A 27,317-nucleotide genomic window follows, 5' to 3' on the forward strand; every position below is an offset into this window, starting at 1 on the left:
CTAGTACTACAAAGTTCTATTAAAGCTGGATGCTTACTTTTCCAATGAATAAGCTTACTGGCTACAGATGTTGGGAATCTGATCATAATGGTATGACATGTGCCACCACCATTAAGTATTTGCATTGCCAAGGCAACAATATGGCCTCTTCAATGGGCAGGTCAGTATGGAAGTATGAGGCAAATGTGAAAAAAATAGTCAGCTACCCTGATGCCAGAACATAGGCTCGTTTAATCACACTGGAAAACACCAGTCGTCTATCACATGCTTCTGAAGCCAAAACATGGCATCAGTTCCATAACTGACTTGGGTAGCATCAGATTGCGCAGATCGATGCTCATGTTGCTGATCACTGGATTGTCTGGTGCAGACTCGATTATTTACAGACCGCCGTCTTATAGCTGGAATGTTACTGAGTGCGGCGTAAAACTAACCTCACTCACTCACCTAATCTGATATGTTCAAATACGATTAAACCTACCAAAGTTGACTCAATGCAAAAAGACAAACTCAATCTGATCGCGTACCAAAGGTACTCAAAATTATTGCACTCCGGTCCTATAGCAGAATGGGTTGCTGGAGAATATGGAATTATTATCCCAGTTGAGTACCAGTGGCCTCACCAGTGGTGTTTGAACACTGCGAGTGGGTGAATGAGTTAAAAGAGATTCATCGCATCGGGAATATTACAGACATATAGCGATGGAAACAAGGTAATCAATATAAACTATCTGTCGACAAATGACAGTAAACCCAAAGAGACTACCACAGTGCCTTTGCTACCTGCATGGATTTACACCATCCCTTCAGCTGCTGGCGATTGTAGGAAAAGTTTAGCCGAATTTTAAAAGAACAAAAATACTACGTTTAAAAATCTGGTAAGCTTAAATTAACTTTGAAAGCTTTAGGACTTACGTACCCTCTCAGAAGGACAATAATTTAACACTGCGAGAAACATTTTGAATGAAAATGATAAACAGACTTTGTGTAGAGTATGTATAATGCCTAGTATGCTTAATCCGTTTATGGGAAAGCATATTGTGGTCCAGCATTTCTGTTAAACAAGAAGCACAAGGATTGCCAGATCAGACAGCGCATTTCCTTTATTGTCACTTGAAACGCAAGCAACTGTCATGAGCGAGGTCCGCTTCGGCAATTTGCTTCATACACAAAACTTCACAATAGGTATGGGTCTACAAAACAGACGTTAAACATTTCTCACTTGTAGGTTAGGCAGAGAATCTTGAATGTGATCCTGTGAGAGACAGTGTAGATCCGTTAGAATTGGTGTTATATGGTCTCTTTCTGACTTTTTTAGATGATTCTGGCGGCGATGTTCTGCACTCGCTGGAGCTTGTTTGTAATGGACAGAGGAGCACCAAAGAGGACACTAATACAATAGTCCAGTCTCGAGATGACGAGGAAAAGGACCAAAATGGAGTCTACTGTCAGATATTTTCTAATGCGCCCGATATATCACATTAATCTTTATGTTGCTATGAATCCAGCCATGATATGGAAATAGACACAGACGTATTATAATATCATGGCAACGTATGATAGAGTTTTCGTGTTTGACTATGATTGTACACCGCCTTTAACCATATTCCAATGTATATTGGCGGGGGAACAATATAAGTTGTTCACTGGTCACGAGGGGGGCATGGGTTGATGTACCCTCGATGTTTGTATATGTTCCCTGAGCCCGAAGAGCGAGGGCAACAAAAAAAACATCGAGGGAACATCAACCCATGGGCCCCGAGGGACCAGTGAACAACGTATTTATCTTACCGAACACCTTAACGTTAATTTTGAATTGTTTGAAGCAGGGGTACACATCTTTTTTGTAGCCATCGCTAGATTTTGCTGACAAGAAAAACAGATTTAGAGTTATCTCCCTTCCATCGATTTGCATTCGCAAAACATCGGTAATTTCCGTACATCATACGTGATTCAATGTTATTCGAGATAAAGAATTACTTCAACGAAGTACCAAATGAGTTGCTATTGACAGCGGAGTACATTGAAATGTTACTTGCTTGTAAGCGAGGTACATTGAAAATAATAGAAGAGCGCTCAGCCAATCAGAAAGCGACATTTATGTGTGAGGTAAGATAATACAGTTTGAGAATCAGAACTGCAGTGATTTTGACGACGCTGGACCCAGTAACCACTGCCAATGCAAGCGATACTATGTGAGTTGCCATCTATTAGCAGGTATATTGTATCCGCCGTCCCTTAAATATCACATGGATTGATTCCTTTGCTTTTCAAAACCCAGGCAAGTATCGATTGCCGTACGTTTTTGAGTTGCTTGGGTCGTATTCATTGATATCCCTAATAACCATGTTGTTTCAAGTTTATGTTTCAAGAATAAAATAACAGGATCTTTTGTGACAGGACAGGCTCGAGTTCTGATGAAAGATGGAGATTCTTAATGGGACCAAATCAAGGAATCTTGTTGTTTAGAGAGTCTAATTGCGTCATGAGGTGCAATGGGTGACTGTACATCCTGCCGTTGCTCTTCCTTTTTCGTTTGGTAGGAAACAGAAAGCTAAATGTAAAATGTAAATCTTTGTAAAAGTAGTCTTGCATAATGACACCAGAGAATGCTGAAAAACAGTTACATGAAGAAAGCATTTTTATACTATGATGTCTTTTTAAACCCCTGAACATCATTTTCCTCAAAGGCAACGTAAATCCATGGGCGTTAAATATTGGTCTTAAATGTATTTGTTTAATGACAAGTTGAAAGGAATCCATTTGATTCGAGATCAGTTTGGTTTAACATGGACCTTTGAAACCCCAGAAAGCGACAATGAGTTCAAGATGTTGAAGTAGAAAGCCAAGTTTTCATGAACCAATCACCTGAATCATCTCTTTAAAGGTAGCGGTTAAATAAATAGTACATGTTTCACATATGTGTGTAACGTACAAAGCATGAATTTAAAGCCAGTTTTACCTGTGTTGCTGTGTTAAATTATGTTATATATTTGAGGTTGGCTGATGATAATTAACGTTGGGAAATGTAGAATTGTTGTTGCGGAAGGATATGAACAGCTGTACCCATGAAGTGATTAGTCCACGCTGTAACAAACAAATGCATACAAACTCCAGTTAGTATTTTTATCGTTGTTCTGCATGATTCGATGTTCTTAAATAGAGAATCCATTCATACTATTAGCCTTGGGGATATCATAACATCGTGATTACCGTGAAGGCCTCGAAAGGCTTATGCTCTCACAAGGAAACTGCGTTCTTGGGATTTAATGCCCTCCTAATCACTCTGATACGACCTAGCTTCAGCACGAAACAGCGAATTATCAGCACTTATTTAAATCATGAACCATCGAAAAGACTTAAAGTAACCCCTTCTATTATTCTTGTGATGCTTTGACAATTCCCCCCTAGACGTCAAGTGGAGAATGTAGTAGTTCTTTTGAGCGAATAACAGCCACACCAAGCATTACGTCCTACAAATACTGAGTGATGTCGAACATCCTCCATGTCAACAGTACGTGGCGTTGTGATGGATTACTATGCTACTGATCATGAATCGCCTATGGACTCGTTGTGGCGATGGACTAAGGAGGCATGGGTGTATTCAGTCAATGCAGACATTTTGAATTGGGGTAGTGCGTTGTATTTCAAAGTGGATTTGTCAAGATATTATTTTTTAGATTAAATGTTTCAGGATATATTTTTCCACTTACCATATATTCAGTATGGTCACGAACCACTTGAAGAAGTGTAACTTCCAACGGTACTTCTTCTGATTGAAAGACCTCACACATTGCCAGAAATGCTAAAAAGGAAATTTCATCAGTCAAGTGGATATACGATATATCTGAGACATCGTCGGCCTGTTTGTGCAGAAACAAAGTGCCTCCAGTAAAGACCTTAAATCAGGGGCAGACAGTCAATGATTAAAGATATTCGACGAAGCCAGCAAGCTCTGTAATAACATGACGATGGAAAACATGTAAACCATATCAAAGAAACTGTCTGGTCGTACACAGACTGCCTGAAGATCAGAACATTTGCCTTCATTTACGAACGTGTACGTAGAATGCCCCAACCAGAAACACCCCTTGGTTATAAAATCTAATATTCCTTACAGACGGATTCTATTCTGGTCAGTCCTCTCGGTAAAGCCAATTTAACGATACAAGTTAATCCGATTGTAGTTGTTTCATTCTAAGTCTGCGAATCTGTGTATGTTTTGAAATACAATATTCCAGTCTCTTTCACTAACTATCTATTTAATACAGTGACATTTGAAAGTTAGTACCTTTCTAAACAAAAGTACGGTATTCTTCAAACAGATCTATATGATTTGAATCTGACTTGTACACAGTGTCATAAGACTGTATTTCTCTTGAAGCTGAAGAAAGCCAGTATGTTCCGCGATCTTGTTGGTCAAATGTTTACAGAAGAGATACCCAGATCAAACATTCGGTTCCGAAGGATCAGATATTTTCTTTGCAAGCTATCTAATCGCATCACACGGAATCACTAATGAGTACCATTCCCTTGGAGAAGCACTGTATATGGAAAATCTAATAATCCTGAGAATAAAATGAAATTGTATTGTTTTGCAGATGGAGCCCTTTATACAGCGGGTCCATATTTTGCAATATTTACTGATATACACTGAGTTTCATATCGACAGTGCACTTATAGGTAAAACAGGTATACGTTGTAGTTGATATAGTTCATGATGATATACTCATGGAAAATCGGTATTTAATGTTTAACCACTGAAGGTCATCGAATTTCAAAGAAAGCATGACCTCAAATTACCCCTCCTGAAATAGATGTCTTGTGGCTGGAAACGTGTATCAGTCTGGAATCTTGTTATTTGATACGTTTTGCTCACTGACGTTAAGATCCTTTCTTAAACTTTACTGTAAGCTTAATTCCACAAACGTAGCTTACTGATGTGTCTAGACCTGCACTGGAAAGGAAGCCAAATCTGGGTGCCATGTCGCACTGTACAGGCACTTTCATCTCATAGCCATCCAACGCCATGAGTCTTTATTTGCTTTCCACAGCAACCATAGATTTCAATACAGGACAAAGACTCGAGACTGTAAAGACACAACGTGGATCAGTGTGTGTAGCTTCTCTACTCATTGTTCGTGTTTTATAGTGTGCTGATAACATTTCAAGATTTCCATTGTCGTAGAGGGCTTTAGGTAGCAAAGTGGTTTATGGTGATTATTGCCCAATTAACGTTACGACTGTCCATTTTGAGGTGAGGTGAGGTGAGATTGGGTTTAACGTCGTGCTTGAGAATATTTCGCTCATATGACGACGTGCATGCGAGTGTATGTGTGTGTGCGGCTGCTTGTACGAGCCCAGACTTAAGCTGGTTTTATAGTGCTAGGCCACTGAGATACCATGCCGCAGTGAAGCATGAATACCCCACTCAGACACATTATACTGACTCCGAGCCGACCAGCCCTTGTTGTACCCATTAATGCCGAGCGCTAGGCAGGGACCAACAAGTACCATATTTTAACGTCTTTTGGTATGACGCGGTCGGGGATCGAACCCGCGACCTTCCGCTCTCCAGGGTGGACGCTCTAACCACTACACCACGGAGGCGGTCTGTCCATTTTGAACATAGCACCACTTTGATCAAAGATTCTACCCAGTGCATGATTTAGCGCTGGACCATAGAGGGACACTGGTATATTGGTTTATATGACACTGATGTTAAACCATAGGAATGCAAGGAACACTACGTTGAACATATCTCAGTAATTACAAGATATTCAAATGCAAAATACTCTCAGGCAAACTGGCTGCTGAAACAAATGCAGGAATTATTTTAAAGTTCTATTTGACTGAGTTGAAATTTACGATGTGTATTTAAATTGATGAGGTCAGTGATTACCCTGTTTCAATCAAATATTATGCACTTGTTTGCAAGCAGAAATACGGTCTGTTTGTTAGCCTGCCATCATGAGTGCAACACCTTAGCGTGTCAGATAACATGTAACTGGGATTAAATCACACGCCCGACTGTGTGTGTATAAAGCAGAACACTTGATGTTCTATCAGCTGATTCATCTCAAGGATATAATCGCACTTGATAGCAAGTGGGGAATAAAAGATAAAACAAATCGACGAAAACTCAAAATAGGGTTGTAACTCAATACCGTCAGTTGGTCCCAGTTAAACTCTTTAGCTTCATGGATAATACGATCAAAGTCGTTTAATGTTATTTTTCCCCGTCTGTGTAGACCAGAGTCTTTGACCAACGTCCCATGTCTAAAATATGACACATGGTTTGGTTTAGCAATTCGGTACGATCGACCCTCTTCCTTGAGCATGGCCATGTTGAGATTTTGTGGTTTTGTTATACATATCTTGATCGTACACATCATGTAACCAGACGTGAGTTAAATCACTTATTCACTCTGGCCACGACACTTCATCTGCACGTATATGTACCTAATATGTACCAAAATACAAAGTATTATTCCACGATCTGTGCTATTCTGGGATGTATACATATACCCCATTAAATCATTCAAATCGTGTTATATGAAAACAGTAATATATAATCACAACGTAAGTATACAGATGCAATATTTCAGTTTCAGACTTATTACTGCATATAGTAATTACGAAATCATTGCACAGGAATAAACAAGAGATCAGGTTCATAATATATATGTTACAGTCAGATTGTGAAACCAGTCATTTCGTGGAATGAATTTCAGTCATTTCGTGAAATGACTAAGAAGATCAGCCAGCTCGCTATTGGCTCTATAATAGGTTTGGACGGTTCCATCAAATTTGATGTAAATGTGCTTGATAACGATTGCCAATGTCCATGATGCACGAAACAAATCGCCAAAACGCATTTTGTGGACCCGACTCTCAGAAACATGAAACACATGTCTTAGTCGGATACATGGGAAAGATCGTGCGAAAAATCAGTATAAATGGCCTGTCCAACACTGCAATATCACTGCACATAAAGTCACCCAGAGAGAATGCCAAGGTTAACCCAGGAAGAAAGAGAACGAGCAGTAGGCATAGTTGAATGGCTCACCCTCTTAGTTATTTCACGAAATGACTGATTTCACATAACATATACACCGCACTTAGGATTATATTCTCAAATTTGGTGCTTAAAATGTTTCTTTGGCTGGATAGCCATATTGAGTAGGCATTACTAAAATACATTACGTCGAAGTAATTAGTGACACATTGAAGAAATAACACGGAGAGATCCGTTTGTTACTGGTGATTGAAACTGAGATCTGAGAGCATGTGTTCTGGACAAATCCAAATAAGATATGGTGTGAATCACATGTTTAAACGAATTGCATTATATATATATATATATATATATATATATATATAGTGCAATTACAGTACATACTGTATCTTGTAGCATGTGTCAACGTTCGATGTGTGAACTCGATGGCACATTAGCTGGCCTGCCGTCCATCTGCAATGGACCATTGGCTGTCCTTTCAGCTTTAACCGAGCAGCAAATCAACTTAGACACTGTTAATCAATTACTAATCGATAGTGTTCGTCAGTGTTTCGTGAGGTTTGTCCATCTACCTTGTCATTTCCTCACTCCTACGATACAGAAATCAACTGTTATTGGCTGTTTCATCAGCCAAATTCTAATGTCGTCAACTGTGAGAGTGACCGACCTTTAAACATGACACATTTCCCCTTCCTGCGAGCCATATGGCCAATGGTGTTGACAATCAATGTGAATTTGTAGAGAACCGGTACTGCCTCAGCCGATCGAGTAGTCGCAGATGATAGTATCCGCCAAGGTGTAATGCTGGTTAAGGAAACTTGTCGTGTAGAGGGCTCCAGGCTCAAAACTCTCAGACCTGACGGACGAAATGTCAACATTTGAAGAAATTGAATGAAGACCTGCCTCAGGTCACACTTCATCGACTGGAGATGCAACCTAACGCCGTGAGAATGTTCCAGCTAACAAGCATAATTACTGTTCCACTTCTCAGTAATACTGACGTCAACACAACGAAATCTTATGTTGCCGAAAGAGGAAAGCTTAAACTCTGTCCTTTTCTGGACGATGATTTTTGGGTGCTCAAAGGATGACATGCGGATCCAAGCACTCGGAATTAATATAGCTCGTCGTCTAAAGGACTGGATATATTAAAGCACAATACGTTGCACAGCAATGTATTTCATGCTCAGCATAATTTAAAAGAAGGAACACGATTTCAGAAGTGACAACACTATTGTAGGCACGCCTTGCTTCAGAGTTTTTCGGGAGAGCTCTACGTGCTGTTAAACTTATCCTCAAGGATTCTCTCTTTTTTGCAATTGGGACTCAAGAAGTACGTTCTATTTCGAAAAAAAATCAAAACCGCCGCGATAAGCTTAGGGAGTTCAGAGGGTTAATGACTACCGGTAAACACTGACATTGCATTGATCTTAATGACAACACCACCTCAAGACAAATCTTTACAGTCAACAACTTGCTTCAGCTCCTGTGGAACTTTGTTTCCAATAGCCTAAAGCTTCCTTTCAAAATTCGGATATGGGGAATAGCTTTGGCAAATATAGTTAGAGGACGTCATTCCGCTGGGATGTTCCGCTGGCCAATACGGCCTTCGATGCCGACATATAAGTGCGGTAGGTTCAAGTAGCGTATTGATCGTATCAATTATCTGCCTACACTAGCACAGATTCTTACATCGTCAGGATACGTTGCACAAGTAACATACGTAATATGCGTTATTTGTATGAAGTCTTTACTTGGAAACTTTAATTAATGAATTGTATGTGTACTCGGATGGGACATTCTAAACACGGTTGACTTAACCAAAATCATTCCATAATTAATGCACCAAAGCTTCGCACTCGAAGGTACATTTGCTGGGATTTTCTGCCATTATATCTATATACGCATATGTCATCAGACATTGAATCGAAATAAGCACTGTTAACTTCTAGGTAAGCACCTGTGCTGGCGATTCAATGGATCGGATGGCCAGGTTCAGCGAGGACGAGCATCACCAACCTCCATTAGCTGGGGAACTAGGCTGGAGTAAACAAGAAACTTTCTAAATACAAATTGTTCCGATTTAAATCAATATTCCAGCTAAATTGCCTCTGTCTCTAAAACATACAGCCTCGACCAGATGATCCAGTGATTGACATAATGTGCGCGAGTGTTATATGATGACATACATCCCGTTAGTAGCCTCTTAAAGCAGCTTGGTTTGCTGAAAACCACTCCTAAACCAGAGCGTCACTTGAAGGACACCCTTCAGGCCACAGACAGAAACATTCAAGGTACAAAAGGTAGATCTGTAAATCGTGGTGTGTCTACCAGACAATCTATTGGAACAACACTTACATGATCTGTACGGGGGCGGGGGTGATTATATTTCCAAAGACATTGGTTAAAAATAACAAATGTTGCCAAAGAGGTGCCTGAAGTAAGATTAAAGAAAATGACTGTTTACCTGAATCAAGCACGATCAGATCAAAATATATTCACTGCACTCTTTGACAACTGCAAACAGAATTCCCCATGTTTTCAAACACAAACACGAACCTCGTAATCATCAACATCTATGTGTTCCACTGGTTACATCACAGATGTAACGCACCCTGCTGTGCCTCACAAAATGGCTTTGAAGCGTCTGGCTCGGAATGAAGGGGTTTAGCTAGCTTATTCCTTTCCATTATCCCAAGCGGAAGCTTTACCTGTTGGACTGAAATATACAGAGAAGGTATCATGGCTTCATAGGTTAGTCAAGAAAGCAAAGACAAGGACAAAATGAGTACCTGCTGCAATGTCCATGGTGCATGCAACAAAACGGGTTCTATATTCTAAAATACGCGATGAAGTATACTCTTTACTGTAATTTAGCTAGTTAATGTAATAATGCTGAATGATGTAGTTTAGAATGGAATGCCTTTCTTTTTAACTGATACATTGCAAACTATAAATATATGGTGAGATATATGTAATACTATTGTTTCAATCGTTGTAGATGCGTGCTCAGTTTGTCATATTTTTAGGAAGAGTTTTCCAAACACACATTCAGTTATGTGTTACGAAGACGACTTAAATCATTCGAGACGTTCTTACTTTCACTTTTACATCGTACATTCACTTTCAAGATGATTAATCTAGACACTGGAATATAAGATCGTTGGACTTTCCACAGAGTTTACTGTACACGATGGGATGGGTACACTTTGGGTACTTTACATCATTACTGAAAACGAAGGAAAACCATCAAGAAGAATGTATATGAGCTTTGCTTCCCAAGTTCTGTTGTTAACTTAACTCCCCATATTACTCCTTGACGGTAATTCATGTTCATGTATTGATATATTCAAATATCCTATACTCTCTTTTAAACATTAATGTCATTGCTCATGGTCAGTCGCATGAATATTTGAGTATGTCCTTTTAGTTAAAGCGATATATTTGAGTATGTCCTTTTAGTTAAAGCGATATATCCTTCAACGTAATTTTGAAGCGTCTCATAAAACGTTGGCTGAGGATGTGTGAAAGACGCCACAGTGCTTAATGGCGATAATGACGTCACTCAGAGGTCATAAACAGGGTCATAAAGAAGTTTTAAAGGTATTTCCATTACACGAATCCACGAGCGCGGGGATATCGACCAACTCAATTTTGTTTTAAACATTTTACACAGGACAATTTTCAACTGCACATGAGCTTCATTGCCATGTGGAAAAGTAATTGACACTGGTATTACCAAATCCCAATCACCCACTAGTGGTCTCAGCGCTCCTAATATGCTCGGCTGTTTTCCCCTACTTGACATAGGGCTTCACTGACTGACAAGATTTCCTCCAAGTTTGGTTGTTTTTGGTCTCTTGATATGCCCTTAGTTCTAATACAGGTCCAATGTCAGTGAAAACAATTTGAATAATATATGATTGCAATGACGTCGACGTACCTCAGGAACCTTCGGATGTCGTTCGGTTTCTATCTCCAGCTCATCTGATTCCTTCCCGCCATAGACATGCAGAACCACAGCCAGGTAAAGTACGATCTATGAGACATGGCTCACATAAAATAGGAAGTTTTAAAAAGGAAATAATCAAACTGTGTTACTTTTACAGATAATTTGAATCGTGGAATCTGTGCATCACAGAACTAATTTGAAGAAATATTTTTAAATTATTCTGGAATGCTTTATTTTGTTCACATTCAGTGGAAATATTCCCATCTCTGCATGTACATTATATGGCTAACATAAATCTACGTATCGCCAAATAAATAAATCTAATGGAAAGGAGGTGAATATTCTCATGTAACAAATGTCGTAAAGTTAATTAAATCCGATCTACAGTAGACATGAACATCAACATTATGGTGAAATTATTGCAGTGTTTACATGATATAAACCGGCTCAACACCTAAAACCAATTAGCAGTAATTGGGTGTTACTGGAGGGGATGGCTTATGTCTAAAGTTAGCGGAACTACAACAGTAGATGCAGAAACATCTGAGTATCCCATGGCCAGAAGGAAAATCGACAAGTATTTATTGCTACGATATTGGAAATCTAATTTTACCAATACTGCCTCTTTAGCCATGGTCCCTGCACTGTAAAATGTCTTTCGGAGGGCAATAACGATATCGATGTCATAAATCGCTGATCCAATTGACAGATACGACTATGAAGAGGGCACCTATCAAAATCCAATATCTATGAGGATTGAATGTCAAGGTTTTCATTTATATGGAAATCGGGTCCTGCTTACACTGGAGTGCTGAGTGCTTGACGTCTATGACAGTCGGTCACTCAAATCCCCATCAATGAACCGCATTTACAACACCAACGTCGCGCCAGAAACGAGGATGAATAAGGTCCTAGTGAATAACATGGAAGTAACCTTGATTGGAATTTGATTTGTTCAAGAGAGACGAGCTAATGATTATGGCAAACTGATAACTAATAGAAAAAATGGAAATCGTCTAATTAGACAGTAAAACCATCTGTTACCATTATGACAATGTTGGCTTGGATAGGTTGTGAACCAACAATGTCTTGTAGAGAGGGGTGGTAAAAAGAGATCTCCCACTCTGACCCAGAAGCATTCGTCTCCACAAGCACTCACTGGTATTATCATTGATCTTTGGAAAGTCCGTACACTGTTGTCGTTCTGATAGTTATATAATGAAACAGACTTGGTAATAGTACTTTGGCTTCATATAGAATGAAGACTCCAAGCCGAGATGTCTGTGATTCCAGTTGGTAAATATGTTCTATGTATTATCTAAATATGCTTACATCCTAGAGACAAAGTCAGCATTACAGCGCAGGTGAAATTGAGTTTTCGCGGATATATTTGATTGTTGTCATGAAATTGTACCGAACACTAACGAACACAAATTGCCCCTATGAGTTGGTGCATTATATGGATCTGATGCTGAGCACAAGTGTTGAACAAGGTGATATCACCACTGATGCCTAATTAACATCTTTGGGAGATACTAGTGCGTCTGTATAAGCAACTTTTCATGGATAGAATGGCGCGACGCACCAGCAATAGGCAAACACTACCTACTCCACTGTTCCAGCTCTCGGAGAACACACTTCGATCTATGGGCACAATAATTAAATATCAGTTTGTGTTTTCTTAAATAACAGTAATCCCATTTACTTTATGATTCATTGACAAACATCGATATAGATGAAGATAAGCCAAGTTTATGGATAGTCAACTGCTTCCAAAAGAAGTTGACTATCCATAGACTTGCTTTTCCCTCGTTAATATAGTTATATTCATAATATAACAACATTAAATATATTACTTTCGAAATCTTTGAGGTTATGCAAATAGCTGCAAGTATCGTACAGTTAATGTCATATTATTATATCATCTGTCTCCGTATTTGTTTATGAGAAACCCACACACCATACCATTTGGTTACGAATCCCGATGGTGACATATTTTCTTGTGGTGAAAAGAAATGGGCTTCGCACATTGTACCCATGTGGGGAATCGAACCCGGGTCTTCGGCGTGACGAGCGAACTCTATAACCACTAGGCTACCCCACTGCCCCGTAACTTGGGACAGAGTGATGGGAGGAATTCCATTCATTTCTTCCTTTATCGTGTGGTTATCCTCTGCTGGGAGATGCCCAGCGCATCGGTTACCATATCGTTTGTCAGTGTCTGAGACATAAAAGGCTCTCTTCGCGAGACATGACCTTTACAAATGACGAAGAGCCCTGAGCACACAGGGAGGGCGATAAAGGAAATTCTTAGGTTGATATTTAAATATGTTCACCGTTCAACAATTTATCGATAATATCTGCGATTTAAGGGGAAAAAGGTCTAATATGGGACTGGTATTAGGCTGTGGCATTATGAACATTATTTAGGAATTTATTCTTTAAAATTAGATAAACGAACATACCGTCGGCCAAAGTGTGACAAATAAATGAAACAAGAATTTGTATCATAACATTGTTAGAGCAAAGAACAGGACAGCCTCAACAGAGCCAAACAATGCATGGGAAGACCTCAGCTGGACAGATAGCACGCATATGGTTAGCAGTGTACATAGTGAAAAGGATCAATTACTCTGCATAATTTGGCATGTCTGAGAATAGAAAAACTAGGTCACGTCATCGAATTTATTCAGTAACATTATGGTAGTAGAGATAAGAACTTCACGATTGATGTCATTAACATTATTAGTGAAATCAAATCAGTCACTGGTACTAACTGTAGTTACTGTGTGGAGATGGGAACCCACAGATGGGATTTGTGACATTGCATGAAGATATATGTCCTCTGATTACTCACAACTCTTCGATGGGACGAGCTACGAGTTGTGTACAAGATGAAGTGAGGTAAAATGGTGTTTAATGTCGCACTTAAGAATATTGCGCTCATATGACGGCGTGCATGCGTGTGTATGCCTAACCGGTTTGATAGTGCTAGCTCACTGAGATACCATGCCGCAGTTAAGCATGAATACTCCACTCAGAAACAGTATACCTACACTAGACGCCAAAAGAAACGTTACCCTCCTACCCTTATGAATGACTGAAAAACTATCAAAGATTTGTTAGAAGGTTTTAGTTTACAAGACAGCTTTATGCAAATCACGTAAAAAAAATTTCTCAAATGCATTCATATTAAGGTGAAATGCATCGTTTTCAGGAGAATTAACTTGTCCCATATTCGTCCATGCAGAAATTAACCAATCATAGTAATTTTGATGTCCAAAAGAAACGTTGAAATAAAATTTTGCTTTGGGACAATGATAAACTATTTAAAGTCAAAATTTTTAAACTACTATAACAAGAAACAACTGTTGTAGAGTGTGTAAAATTGTAAAATAATCATTGCTATGATTTCAGTCTTTTAAAACATTTTCTGCTGATTTGCATTAGTGAAAACAAGTAAAACGTGTCGTCGATATTGTGAAAAAATGTTTAGGAACATCTAAAACTATCTTTGTTAATATGTTTGCTTGCAAAGTAACACTTTTCTATTTTCTGTTTACACATAGCAATATCAATCGCCAAAACGCAGCAAAATTCAAGCAGTATTTCCATCCATTTCACATGTGGAATGATTCTATAGGGTATAAAGAGAGCCTAGAATACATGATCTGATACACAAGTACGAGAAATATACCATGATTAACAGCTGAAGGGAGAGAAAGAACCATAGGGTTGGTGCAGATGGGGGTCGACATACAATGCTGTTGCCAACGCCCACGGATGCCACCGTATCACGGTTATAATACTTGTTTAGGGCTTCAGACAGACTGGGGTCACCGTAGACAGACCAAGAAGTGGACGTCCACTCATCACAACGCCAGCTGAAGATAGGTACCTCCGTCATTAAGGAAGGAGGGTAACGTTTCTTTTGGCGTTTAGTGTACTCCGAGCCGGCCAGTCTTTGTTCTACCGATTAATGCAGAGCGTCAATAAGTACCACATTTTAACGTCTTTTGGAATGAATGCTGCCTAGGATCGAACCCGCGACCTTCCGCTCTCCGGTCGGACGCTCTAAACACTACACCATGGAGGCGGTCATGTGTACAAGATGAAGTGAGTGAGTTAGATTTTTAGTGATATCGGTAGTATTTAAGTCATATAGTGACTAATGCATGTCTTACTTTCATGATACATAAAGAGTTGATTATTGCAACCTGTCTACAAAGGACGGTAAAACTGCAATATCACAGATATAGACATAATGTAAATCTAAAACTGTTTTACTGTTGAAGACAATATAAAAGGGGCTACGGATCGCCAGCAACTCCAAGTAGATCACCATTCTACTGACTAGAAAAATACAAGCGATACACCAATGAATAGTTATCACTTGGTTAAATAAATTCACCTTGTTACATTTTTGTAGTGCGCTTCAATGATAAGCTCATTTTAGTGTAGTTGTGTGCTGCAAAACGTATAAAAAAACGACGCCTTTTGTTTGACCAGTGTAATAGTCAATAACCAGATTTCTAAATCATTGAAGGTTCAGTAACACGGCCAGCGTATGTGTTCAATAGTTCGAAACATGATCCAAAGCTAGATCTCGTATTCCATCATGACCAACATGTTGTTTCTTGTATTGCTTATGAAGAATCATAACTTGGACAAACAATTGGACTTTCATGCTTAGCGTGTATTTACGATAAAAATCTTCCCTGTAATGCTGTGCATATTATAGTCATTTTGTCAATGAAAATAGTTTACTTGCTGACGTGCACGAAAAACACACCTGCATTATTGCATACAGGTGTCAATCTAGCAAGCCCGTGGTGTCAATAGCCAACTGAAATAACATGATCAATATTTGCTATTTTCACTCCCTTGATTTGTGGGCTATTGCAAAGAATTATTGATGAAGAGAACCATTTGGCAAAGTTCACCAAATAACTAGAGTGGAAATTTGTGGCCCGGAGAACCATACACATTGGTAATGATCTGCATTACCTGCAAACAATTCTTTAGAGCCATCATAAACACAGATGGTGGTCCAGTAAATTATTTTGTAATATTCTTCAAGAACGTAAGTGGAAAATCTGTACCATTACGAGATCTGATTAAGTAAGAGAATGGACTCAAACCATCATGAAGCAAGGGCGCTTTATAGATTGACATCTTAGATCATGCAGTATTACTATAACATGATATATCACAGCTACTCTTACATGCAGCCATGCGTCTTTGTCTTAGTGACATAAAGTACAGGAAGGGACTCCAGCAGAATATGCATCTTGTGCATTCATTTAAGCTGAGGGACACACCGACAATTTCATGTATGGGCAACCAAAGTTTGCTTACTGCAGACATTCCTCAAGCGGTTTCGAAGCCAAAGAAGTATAACATTAATATAACCCACAAGAACGGAAAAGTACTTTACATCCCACATACTGTGTCCAAAGCATTTTCCCAGGAAAATCCTTAATCATCACGACGATGGACTTAATCCGGAGTGCATAGATTTATGGATGGTGTTGTCATTAAGATCAATGCAATACCAGTGTTTACCGGTAGTCATTAACTCTCTGAACTCTTTAAGCTTATCATGGTGGTTTAGAATTGTTCGAAATAAGTCGTACTTCTTGAGTGCCATTGCAAAAAAGAGAGACTCCTTGATGATGATTTTATCAGCACGTAGAGCTCTCACGAAAGACTCTGAAGCACGGCATGCCAACAATATTGTTGTTACTTATCGTGTTCCTTCTTTAAAATTATACTGAGCATGAAATACATTGCTGCGCAATGTATTGCGCTTTAATATATCCAGTCCTCAAGACAGCTAACTATATTAATTCCGAGTGCGTGGATCCGTATATATAATCTTTTAAGCTCTCACAAAATCATCGTCTAGGAAAGGACAGAGTTTAAGTTTTCCCCTTTCGCAATATTACTGAGAAGTGGAACAGCCATTATGCTTGTTAGCTGCAACATTCTCAAGACGTCAAATTGCATCTTCAATCGATGAACTACAACCCGAGGTGGGTCTTCATTCATTTTCTTCAAATGTTGACATTTCGTCCGTTAGGTCTGAGACGTTTGTGCCAAAAGACTATATATACACGCCATGTTTCTTTAACTTTGGTGGATGCTATCATCTGCCACTACTCGATCGGCTGAGGCAGTACCGGTTCTCTACAAATTCACATTGATTTGCCAAAACTATTGGCCATATGGGTCGCAGGAAAGGAAATTTGCCATATTTAATTTTCGGCCTCTCTCAGTTGACGACGGTACGATTTTGCTGATGAAACAGCCAATAGCAGTTGATTTCTGTATCATAGGAGTGAGGAAATGACAAGGTAGAAGGACAAACCTCACGAAACACTGACAAACGTCGGTCATTAATTTACCAACAGTGTCTTACCAACTTGATTTGCTGCTCCATTCAGGCTGAAAGGACAGTTAATCGTCCACTTTGATGGACGGTAGGCCAGTTAATATACCATCGTGCTGCCACACGATCGGATGCTGGCATTTGCAACAAGATATCGACCAAATAGATCAAGTTTCGTGTGCTTGTTGTTTGCGCCACTCACCAATATTCCAGGTATATGGCGGCGGTCTGTAATAATCGTTTCTAGACCGGACAATCAACTGATCAACCGCCTGAGCATCTATCTAAGCGGTGTGTCAACGAGTAAGCGAACCTGACGAACCAATCCCGTCTGTCGCCCCATACCACCCTGATCTTCACGCGCAGGGGTAAAACAAAAGGAAAAAAGCCATACCAGCAATTTATAAGATTGTGCCTATTACTGTGCAACGTGGAGGAAATAATACTTGCTGTTGTGAAGATTATATGCTGAGGGAAACAAATAAGGGATCACATGAAAGCACAAGTGATCCTTTTTTTTAAGGTTCCTTCCCAAGCTTTGTATAGCACAGCTTGTGAAGAAACCTGGGAAAACATAAAGGAACACTTGTGCTTTCATGTGATCCCTTTTTTTTTTTAACCTCAGTATATATCCTCATTAGAGTTTATGGAAGCGATTACAGACGAAATCTTAGATACATGTTACACGTGAACACAGATCCTCCACAAAGCACGGTATACCCTCACTCACTCTTGCTGTGGGTGAAAACTTAAGACAGACGTTGTTTCTCAAGGTGGAGGTCAAGGCAATGAGGAAACCCAGGGGTGTTGCATGTTCCCTATGTCTAGTATTCTTGTCAACAGTTGGACAGCAGCAGAGGGACTTGGCGTAGCTGGTTGTCGTCAGCATGCAGGTACTGAAGACGTCCATGTGTATCGATTGTGATCCAGGCCTGATGTATAAAACAAACAATACGAGTGTTTTACAAAAGTGAGTGAGTGAGTTAAAATTTAATCGTCACAGCAGCAATACTTCAGCCATATCGTGACGAGAGTACCGTATAAAGCTTTAAAAAAACCGCATTATATATATAAATGTTCTAAATTCCTGTCGTCAAAGGACAGTAAACAACTACTACATTGCATTTCATTTAAAACTAGTTTGGGAGCATATAAAATAGTAAACTGTTAATTGACAACACAAAAAATGAGCCATAGACCGCCAGCAACTGAAGGTATATCACCATACAGGGGACCATGGGGACTTTCAGTGCCTTTGCTATCTGCATGGACCCTAGCTGGATTTACACCATCCCTTCAGTAGCTGGCGTTTGTAGGATGTTTTACAAAATACAGAGGATACCAGAGTTAAGCTCAATGTGATGACCGTTTGAGTTGTGTCTGTTCGACATGAATTTACACAATATAAGGCTGGCCTTCTAGTTCCAAACCCAGAGTTCACACATTGTACAGGTTTAGCATGAATAATCTTATCGAGTGCTGCACGAAGATCTAGCAGTGTAATAATGCAAATCACCACCATCAACACCATGGGATATGTCATGCCTGATTTTAGGCAGTGCTAAAGTGGCCTCCGTAAGGAGACTAAAAGGGTCATGCTGATCGTGTTCGTCGAGATGTTCAGATGAATCGAATCCTTTAGACGAGTAGGTGCAAATCAAGCTATAGTTTGGCATGAAATGCATGTGGACCCGTTTTTTTTAAATATCTCTTCATCCAATGACCCAATCGATCTCAAACTGTGCAAGTGGATGTTTTGTCAGACAACCTAATCACATTGTAAATCACCGATTTTATGCATTTGTATTAAAGAATCTGTCTATGTAACTGTCAACAAAATAAACAGCAGAACGCAGACTGCTTGCAGAGGGAGGGAACCAATGACCTGTAACAGCGGCAGTGTTGGGTCATGAACCTTGACAAGCAAATGCATAGATACTCCTGGTAGTATTTTTCCCGTTATTCTGCATGATCGGAGCTTTTGAAATAGAGATAGCATCCTTAATATGAACCTTGGCAAAATATCAAAGTTCATGATAAAACCTCAAGAAGCCTATATTCCCACAAGCGACTGAGGATTCTGAGCGTGTTCTGAGGATTTATTGCTGTTATAAATGGCTGATACGGCTTCGCTTTCAAGCAATTTGTGTCGTACGTCATATCTAAAGTATGTATCGGTGACTTCCGCTGTCGTCACCACTTACGTGTTTGAAGGTTTTACTTACTTTACTGATATTAGTGTGAGCTTGTAACATGACAGCAAAAATGTTTCTGTCAGCATGTAAATGAAAGTGCCTTGCCTCTTCTGGAAAGTGGTAACATTAATAAGATAAGACTATGTTAATGAGGATTAACACATAGATACTGATCTCTGACGCATTTTGTATGCATGAACGTTAAACAATGGTTCATTACATGCTGACATGGCCGGCCAGGTTCTAAAGAGTCTTGGATACTGAAGATTGGTCATTCCGCGCCACTGGTCAGATGTGGCCCTGTTTGCTGGATCACTACAGCCTTGTAATTATCATAGTATTTGCATGAGTATGAACGATAATATCCCTTGCCAGTGTCGCGCGCCTTTCTTATAACCAGCCTATTTGCTTTCTTGGATGGTTATTCCCACATCAGATTATGCACATGGGACACTAAGGGTCACCTAACATGAAGAAGCCTTGCTAAGCCTTTGGAACATCTAGAATCTCTGTCACAGCCGAAGAGACAAGTATAAGTATATTCGATTATGTGAAGAGTACTACATACAATGACACCCAGTTAAACTGGACGAGTGTCATTGGAAATGTCTAGACTTAACTAATTTGTTGATATAATCATTCAAAATCTGTTTCATTGTAAAGTGCCCAGTCCATATTATACTTCGTATTGGACCAACTGTTTACCTTTCCATCTCGTTATGAAGGTCGGTAGGGAAGCAAAATGTAAAGAGAGGTCACACGAGTCAAGGCAAAGGCTTGTATTGGCACAATGAAAGGAAGCCCGTTTCAGGATAACCTGTCATAAAATTCCTGTAATATTGCTGATCGCCGTCAAGAAGCTCTCACTTTTGTTGTCTCACATGTTATGTGTCTTACCATCGTCATTTCCCCGTTATTTGAAACGGCAAAGAAATAACTCTTTCATGTCGCTTAAGATGTAAAATGTATGGCTTGATGTCCACAGTCTGTGCCTGTTTCGGTATCGTATATCAGTATTCTCGGCATACTAAGCTTTCTTAAGATGGCATGACATTTAAATCCGTCGTAATCCACGCAGCGTATCAGGAGAGCGAGTTTTTTTATTCCAATCTAAACAGACGTTGCATGCTAATACATCAGCCTCAAATCATGTGTCTCGAGATTAGGCAAAAACAGAATGGATGCTACAAAGAGAAACTTTATGGGACAGAAAAATGTAAATTGCAGGAGACGTATCGCTTTTATTCACAGAGAAGTGTTGAGATGGAATCCTCTCGGGAATATAATGAGATTGAAGTTGTAAAACACCTTTCAACTAAATAGTCCTGGTGCTTTGGAATGGTATATTCAAAAAAGTTTCAAAAGGTTATTGCAGCGAGCGAGCATGTAATTATACCCGACCCTAATCGGAACATAAACTCAGATTAAGTACCTTTAACGTTAAATTAATGATGGGGATTTTAATGAAATCGAACCAGATTGAATACGAGTTCCGTCGATGAAACGCGTCAAACGCTATTACGCTGACAACAAAATCCTTTAAACTCGTAAAAACTTTTTTGATGACCACGACAACTAGTTTTTAAGAGCAGGCAATACTATTTCTTTTTGTGTGTCATTATCTTAACCACTATAAACCTTTAATGAAACTCCACAGCCATTGTGTAAGGATGTAGTTATATACAGAACTGTGGAAACCTGAACTTTTTCCTGATGCTATAAAACATTTTATGATGAACTAAGTAAGATAGCTGGCGACTGTAACCCCAAGTCCTCTGGTATTCCACACATTCAAAAACCAGAACAATGACTGCAAACAAACTAAGAAGGCACGGAAACGGATGAACAGCACTCAACAAATATTTGACCCCCTTCTAATAGCATATAGTGATTTTTAGCCTATAAGTCTAATACAGATTAGGTGAGCATCCTCCAGTTTGTCTCCCTTTTTGTGATGAAAGAATCATCGGTGTCACTTCATTCATTGTATTCGTATTGGCAGACATTATTGATAACAACTTCAATTTCGTTCGACATTTCGATACAGATTCTTCTACCGTTGTCAAGCAGTATATTTTCAACGGTACAAAAATCTGTATCGAAACTTCGCATTCACGAAAAAGTGTTGTTATCCATAAAGTTTGTCAACTCAGAGATGATTTCTATTCCTGTTTGTAGATAAGTTGTACGGTTTCAGCTTTCTTAGATTTTGGTAATGGAAGCTCCACCTGTGGTCTCACCAACTGACAAGAAAGTGGGTGAGTGAGTGAGTTATTATTTAACGTCACATCGGCAATTGCAGCCATATCGTGACGAGAACATATTTGACATTGAAATGGAATATATGTATATTATAAAAACCTGTCGACGAAGGACAGTAAAACAACTATAATATCACAATTAGAATTAAAACTAGCGTGGAAAGTTAAAACTAATAGCACTATTGAGACAATACAACATAAAAACAGGCTATAGATCGCCAACAACAAGAGGTAGATCACCATACTAGGGAACTGACAAGAAAGAGAAGAAAGCAGGCGGAGACGAGACATAGTTTCAAGGTCGATATTCACAGCTCGAATGAAAGCTTAGGTTTAATTCTTATTCTTAAAGGCGAACGACGAAAAGAGGTCTTATTGTACAGAATTTCATAACGAGGATTAAAATCCTGGCTGCATTCATTAGATTATCCTATTGTGGTGTACTGTACAGATTATGTTATACGGCATGCGTTCTTTAAAAAAATATCCAAGGCAAAGTCTAAGACCTTGGTGATACTCAAAAGTACAGCGGGCTTTCGGATTTAGAGTTTTGAGAAGCTGGTGAAGTTTTGTTATCTTTAAAGTGGATTTGAAATAATATTTTCTGATCGTTTGCTACCCAGATAATAGCAGTTTGACAACCATTATCAACTTTGAAAGGAAAATAGGAAACTGGAGCGGGATACGTCAGTGAAGGAGAGGAAGCGGTTGATGCATTTGCTAAGAAATATTTGGCCTCTGTGAATGATCTCGTGAAGATCCGGGTTATAATTTATCTTCAGTAACCCATACTTGTCGTAACAGGCGACTAACGTGATCGGGTGGTCAGGCTCGCTGCCATGCTTGACACATGTCATCGTTGCCCAATCGCGTAGAACGATTCTCATGATGTTGATCACTGGATTGTCTGGTACAGACCGCCGCCTTATAGCTGTAATACTGCTGAGTGTGGCATAAAACTCACTCACTCACTGTGAATGAAATATGTTATTTTATAATGTTTGCCTGTGTGACGCAAGAGGGATATGATGTTGAAGGTGATATGTGATTGCCGGGGCAATTTGCACATTTGTTGTCATCTGACTGCTTCCGTGTTGTTTACTGCAGCGGGAGAAAACTTGGGACTTCCAGCAAGACTTTGCTCTGCGTCCAATTCGTTGACATTTAAAATAACGGAGTGGGTTAGGTATATATACATCAACTCTGATGTTGCAATACCCTCGATTGAACGTTGTAATGATCTTTGTTGTTGCAGAAATAAATAGGGAAGTATTAATTTTGTATTTATGGCATTGTGAACCCCTTTCCACCAGGTGTTGTCAAACAGCTTAAGGAGATACTGTTTTTATCCTCTAAATCTCTTCCATAAGATTTCCGAAAAAAACAAATATTCTCACGTTAAATACGGATTTTAGTTGTATTTGTTTGATGAAAGACAAGAGAACTCTGCTTTAGTCGACGCTATTGTAGATCAATGTGGACCTATGTCTTGATGTTAGTCGCCATGTCTTGATGAACCCATCGTTTGAAACATTTCATCAAAGATAGCGATTTATAATGTACGCAGAAATATTACGTCGTTCGTACAAGATCGTTAACCCCACAATAAACATCTGATACACCAGATGGGAATTTTCCCATTGTTGTACATCATCAGAGATTTTGCAAAGGACATGGCATCCTTAAACGCGTATGTTATTAATATCTTGATTAAAACAGCACCTACAGAAGCCTACACAACACAGTCTGATTCCACAACACAGTCTGATATGACTTCGCTTTAACCAGAAGCTGTGAATTAACAACTCTAACCTGTTAATACTAAGTGAAGCCAGGAATCGTCTGAAAGAACTTATGTAAGTAGCCCAGGTTCTGTGATTCTTGTGATGCATTGATGTTTCCCTGTAAGTCCCCATAGACATCAAGTATGGAATGTTTGCAGAAGGTCTTCAGAGTAAATTGACAGCCAGACCAAGCATACATCCCTACAGAAACCGAGTGATATCGGAGATCATCAGTATCAACAGTGATTCAAAAGTAATCATTGTGATTACTGCAGTAAAGTGCATTGATATAATCAGACCGTGCTAACATTTTGACTGGGGTAGTGGGAACGTCTGTTAACGTCATAATAGTAAACGTCATCACAGAACATAGACGTCACCATGATTCTGTAGATACATTTGTTCGTGAACCCTTACTTTATTTATCATTATTCACTTGACTGAACGACCTCACTCACAGCCAGAACTGCTAAAAAGGAAAGATGATCACTCAAATCCTGTTAAGGTATATATGAGACATTGCCGGCCTGTTTGCTCAGGGAGGAGCCTCCAGTAAAGACCTTACATCAGAGGCAGACAGATTAAAGTCATTGGATGACGCCACAAGGCTATCTAATAAGATGATGATTAAACACGTGAAAACTATATCAAAGAAACTCAGTGGTCGTGCAGAGGAAGCTGATCAGAACCTTCGCCTTCATTTACGAACACATATGTAGAATGTCCCTACCAGAAACTCCCCGTGGTTATGGAAACTAATTTTCTTCACAGACTAATCTGTGTCTGTGCGGCCCTCTGTGGTAAACCCAATTTAAACAAAAAAGTGAATCCGATTGTGGTCCTATTATACTTAAGTCTGTTAATTTGTATATGTTCTGATTCCCAATGTTCCAGTCTTGCCCACTAGCTGACTATTTAATACAACGAATTCTGAGAATCAGTGCGTTGCTAAAACACTGAACAGTGTTCTTTTACGAGTCCTATCATTTCACTTTGGTTTGGATTCACAAGACGGTATTTGAAGGTACATTCATATGTTCTGAATCGGGGTTGGACTCATAAGAGAACATTATTCTTGAAGCAAATGAAGCATCCCGAGCTTGTCTGGCAAGTTTTTACAGAACAGAAATCCTGATAAAATATTTGGATCAAAATAATTAGGTTTTTGTTGGCAAGTTTCGTAGCTATCTAATCGTATCTCACTTAATGTCAATTGCATCCCAGATACATTTCCTTCAAGCCTATCATTGAACTCGGTATTTAATGTCCTCCATTGAAGTTCACCGAAGTTCAAAGAAAGTATGATTTGTACCAAATCCCAAAGCTAAGACGTCATATATCTAGGATCACATTTCCCCTTTGAGACCTTCGCTGGACAATGTTTCTCTCCTTTGGATCTGCGGACGTTTTCACTTTTCGAAATTTGATAAGAAAATAATATGTATATCTACAGTAGAATCCGCTCGTAATCGCGAGGATCTGAATAAAACACAATGTTGGTGCAACACACGCTGAGACACCTTAGCGTGTCAAGTCAGCATCTAAGTGGAATCAAATCAGGCGCCCGGCTGCGTGTATACAAACCCGAACACTTAATTTTTTACCAACTGATTTATCCCAAGGACGCAATCGCACTGAATAGCCTCTGGGAAATGTAGGATAAAAAGAATCCGACGAGAACACAGATTACTGTTGTTAGTAACCACAGTCAGATGCGCTGTCATCATGTGTCAATGATACTCTTCATAGTATTACGATCAATGCCATTTATAATAATTTGCTACAGTTTGTATAAACCATAGTCTTTGAGCAATGGGGACAATGGGTTGGTGTCCTGGACAATGCACTGGAGTGAGTGAGTTAATATTTAACGTCGCATCGGCAATATCTGAGCCATATCGTAACGAAAACAATACAAAAATGAACAATGCACTGGAAGACCTGAAATAACGATGTCTCTTTGGACTTGGCCATCGTTTGGTTTTGTGCTTCACTAATATATTTCTTTATCATACATGTCACATACCTAAATACATTAATCCCAAAATTCACCATGCCTTGATATCACTGAAACAATGACCACACAGACATCAGTTCAACAGATGTAACAGGAGTGAGTGAGTGAGTTAATATTTAACGTCACATCGGCAATATCTCAGCCATATCGTGACGAAAACAATTTATACTGTAAAATGTGAAAAGATATGGAGAATTAAAAGCTGTCGACGATGGACATTGAAAATACTAGAGAATCACAGATGTGAATATAAAACTAGCGAGCAAAGTTAAAACATTCCAATTAAAGAAGACAACACAGTATAAAACACGGGCTATAGATCGCCAACAACTGAAGGTAGGATGTAACAGGATCTAATCGTAGGGTCCATCACAGCTCTGATCATCTGCCATCAACATTCTAACACGTATGATTTAATAAAAACAGAATTACATTATGACAGTGTGAGTACTGATAGGCAATCGCTTTAAATGTATCCATGATATGTTTGTCAACTAAAATTGTATTACAAAAACCCTGATCAATGTGTCAACTGAAAGCATTCTACCAGCACATTTGTTTAAACATAAACCCTGTATAATTTCACCTTCATCCTCGATTTTACGAAAGCAATTGTATCCAAAACATTTATATGCAGCTCACTGGTTCCTCATAGTTGATATACAATTCTCTAAAGGGATGTCAAGATCAGATCATGTCTTCTCAAGGAACATGCTATTGAATTGTTTTGGTCAGAAAGGTACTTGTGTGTGTCTCCCCCAGATTTGAAGATGGACCATTTTCCAGATATCATCTTGTGGTACATGTCAGCGGACGATTGTGTGTGAGCTCAATGGCTCAGTAACTGTCCCACAGTCGATCAAAACTGACCATCGACCGCCCTTTCAGCCTCAACCGAGCAACAACAAGTTCGTAAAATTGTGTTTCGTGAGGTTTGTGCCTGACCTTTGTCATGTTCCACTCCTACAACTCAGAAATCGAGCGTTATTGGCTGTTTCGTTTGCGAAATAATGTTATCAACCAAAAGACCGGTCACAAAATTACCTGTGGCAAATTTCCCCCTTCATTCAGGCCATTTGCCACCTTTAGTGGAATTTTCAAAATCAATGTTAATCTGTAGAGAACCGGAACTTATCGATTAGTGCCCAGTAGTTGCAGATGACAACGTCTACCAAGGAGTAATGCTGCTTAAGGAAACTTGTAGTGTACAGGCGCCATTCTCAAACTCTCAGACCTGAAGGGCGAATGTCAACATTTGTAGATATTGAATAAAGATCCGATGGGTTGGAAACTAATGAATGTCAAGCATAATGCATATTTCAGTTTTCAGTATTACTGACCTCAACGCGAAATATCCTGCTGTGCTGAAAGAGCAAAACGTTAACTCTAATTAGAAAATTATTTTGTGAGAACTTAAAGTATAACAGGGGCGGATTCATTCACATTCAGAAATACTATGTTCTTCCTCTTGAAACCTGGATATGTTATGGCATGATAAGCTGCCAGAAAAGTATTTCATCCTCAGCATATCTAATATAAAGGACAAGTTTCCATCGGTAATAGAAACAACAATGTTATTATTTGCTATTAGAGTCTTTCATAATAAACTATAACTGTTGTAAAAATAAAAATATATTATTCTCTCCTTCTTTGCAAAGGGACTAAAGAGCTACTTTCCATTTTGAACTCATAATGATAC

The 27,317-nt window shown here is 39.2% G+C and overlaps 1 long non-coding RNA gene across 1 annotated transcript; it reads right to left on the minus strand.

Moving 5' to 3' along the window:
- Positions 1-643: 643 nt before the first annotated feature.
- LOC124271216 lies at positions 644-21,937 on the minus strand. Its single transcript, XR_006896977.1, has 3 exons — positions 21,918-21,937; positions 4,087-4,090; positions 644-727 (listed from the first exon to the last, which is right to left on the minus strand). It is a non-coding gene; the product is annotated as an uncharacterized LOC124271216 (long non-coding RNA).
- Between the last annotated feature and the right edge of the window lie 5,380 nt (positions 21,938-27,317).

Source organism: Haliotis rubra, unplaced genomic scaffold, assembly GCF_003918875.1.
Source record: "Haliotis rubra isolate DU_JTF1 unplaced genomic scaffold, ASM391887v1 Scf159, whole genome shotgun sequence".
Classification (NCBI taxonomy): domain Eukaryota; kingdom Metazoa; phylum Mollusca; class Gastropoda; order Lepetellida; family Haliotidae; genus Haliotis; species Haliotis rubra.